Below are 2,500 nucleotides of genomic sequence, written 5' to 3'. Positions count from 1 at the left end.
ATTACTCCCTCCCTCCCACCTCCCCCCCTTTGTAAGTTTCAGTCCCCCCACCTCTCGACTGTCCCGTCCCCCGCCAGGCCGCCCCACCACACCTCTCCCCACCCATCCGCCCTCCCGCTCTCCTCCCGTACCACCACCCTCCAACTCCCAACTACAGATCCTTTGTCTGCTGCCTTTATTTAATATTTTTGTGTTGTTCTACGCCCAGCTGTTGAGTCGAGTGCTTACAAAATCCTACTGACTGGATTGCACGGACCTCCCCCCGTCGGTAAGTCTTCACTGTTACAAGTTTAACCGAAATTTAGCAAACGTTGTATTTCAGGATGCGTCTGGCGGCGTGTGGCAACTAACACCGCCAGGCTTTATATCTAGTAATTTATCTTAATTTTACTTAACCCGTATATATATATATATATATATATATATATATATATTTTTTCATTTTGTACGTTATTTTTTCCCCTTACAGTGCATGTGTATATGTATGTCTGTCTGTCCGTGTGCCTTATAACGAATGTGTGTTTTCTCATGTTTGCGTGTAATGTTGAGAATTAAGGGAAAATTGTGGCGAATACGAACATTGTGTGTGTGTGTGTGTGTGTGTGTGTGTGTGTGTGTGTGTGTGAAGTGAGAGGGACAAGAGGAAGAGGAGAGGTGGAGGGGAGGTGGGTGGGTAGCCAGGTAAAGGTGGTAATGACAACTAAGCAATAGTTAATGTAGCACTTGGGGAATTATTTTGCTGCGCCGGCGTGGTGTTGTATGAATTCCTGACTTAATTACCTACTTGTTTGAGAGAGAGAGAGAGAGAGACCGACCGACCGACCGACCGTTCATATCCCCCGCCCACCCCTCCCTTCTCTCTCTCTCTCTCTCTCTCTCTCTCTCTCTCTCTCTTTCCTTTACACTTTTCCCCCTTTTTCCTCCAGTTTTGCGCGGCCATATCGATTAGGTATAAATTGCTTCACCTGACCATCTTTTCCCTTCCCGTGTGGTGGGGTACTCTCTCTCTCTCTCTCTCTCTCTCTCTCTCTCTCTCTCTCTCTCTCTCTCTCTCGTGTTGGCGGAGTGAGCTGCAGGGGAGAATATGCAGTACTCCCATCTCTCTCTCTCTCTCTCTCTCTCTCTCTCTCTCTCTCTCTCAACGAAGGCATGTAAAAGTGTGGGGAGAAGGAGGTGGAGAAATTAAAACGCGGGACATGCAAGTAAGCGAGAGAGAGAGAGAGAGAGAGAGAGAGAGAGAGAGAGAGAGATTCTAAATAACCACACGTAAAAGCCAGCGTGTCGCCTAATTAGCTTGGCCTATTAATTATGTCCACACACACACACACACACACACACACACACACACACACACACACACACACACGAAGGAAAGGGACAGTAGTGTAGGTATTAACTCTCTCTCTCTCTCTCTCTCTCTCTCTCTCTCTCTCTGCTGAGTGTTACGGATGAGAGGGTGCGGAAGGGACTTAGGGGAAAGGGGGAGAGTGAGGGGAAGAGGATCGGGAGAGGGGGTAGGGTAAAAAAAAAAAAGGGGAAGAGGAGAGGAATAGTGTTTGTATATACAGTGTAGAAAGTGTGTGTGTGTGTGTGTGTGTGTGTGTGTGTGTGTGTGTGTGTGTGTTTCCCAGAGGCACTGTCAGTTTATTTAGTCAAGGTTTGAAGGGCAGTTGGAATTTTTTGGTATTATTCTTCAGTAGGCGGTCTCTCTCTCTCTCTCTCTCTCTCTCTCTCTCTCTCTCTCTCTCTCTCTCTCTCTCTCTGACAATCCTTCATAAACGCATGTCGCTTCCTTTTTTTTTTTTATAATTAAGAATAATAGAAGAATAAATAAATAAATTGTGGAATGAGTGAAGTAATGAAAATGACATTGACTAAACATTTCTCTCGTATGTTTATTATTATTATTATTATTATTATTATTATTATTATTATTATTATTATTTTATTTAAGGCTTTTCAGATATGTATTGTTTTTCTAGAGTTCATAATTTTTTTTTTTTTTTAGCAAAGGTCGTTTTCATCAACCATAGGACAGAGAGAGAGAGAGAGAGAGAGAGAGAGAGAGAGAGAGACAGCTGCCCTTCATCTAATATATATTTCACCTTAGCTTTTTTTTTTTCTTTATTTTGTATTTTTTTCGTGAAAGTTCAAACATTTTTCTCTTCTCACTTTTGTTTTACTTTTTGACATCCGTTCTTGACCTGTCCATCTCTCTCTCTCTCTCTCTCTCTCTCTCTCTCTCTCTCTCTCTCTCTCTCTCTCTCTCTCTCATGTATCATTGGTGCTTGTGTTGTTTATGCCCCGCGTGTCACTCTCTCGGTGTCAGACGCAGGTTGTGAAGGGGAAAAGGTCCATCATGCCTCGTGTTGGACAGCTGCTCTCGGCCATAATGCTTCCAGTGCTAGTGGTGGTGCTGGTGGTGGTGGTAGGGGTGGGTGCTGATGTTAAGAGATGGTGTTGGACTCTTGCTAAACTATCTGGTATGTTTCTCTCTTGC

The 2,500-nt window shown here is 44.1% G+C and overlaps 1 protein-coding gene across 3 annotated transcripts in view; it reads left to right on the top strand.

Annotated features, from left to right (window-relative positions):
* The window catches only part of LOC123516347 (trithorax group protein osa-like), a 76,747-nt gene that overhangs the window by 884 nt on the left and 73,363 nt on the right, over nucleotides 1-2,500 (top strand). For 2 of the 3 annotated variants that reach the window (XM_045275622.1, XM_045275620.1), the window contains exon 2: nucleotides 209-268. The exons of the other annotated variant lie outside the window; for it this stretch is intronic. The gene's annotated coding sequence lies outside the window, so the exon portion shown is untranslated. The remainder of the gene's footprint in view (nucleotides 1-208; nucleotides 269-2,500) is intronic. 3 annotated transcript variants of the gene reach the window in all.

The sequence above is a fragment of the Portunus trituberculatus genome, chromosome 40 (assembly GCF_017591435.1).
Source record: "Portunus trituberculatus isolate SZX2019 chromosome 40, ASM1759143v1, whole genome shotgun sequence".
NCBI lineage: Eukaryota > Metazoa > Arthropoda > Malacostraca > Decapoda > Portunidae > Portunus > Portunus trituberculatus.
The sequence above is the reverse complement of the archived record's forward strand: the minus strand, read 5'-3'. Positions and strand labels throughout refer to the sequence as shown.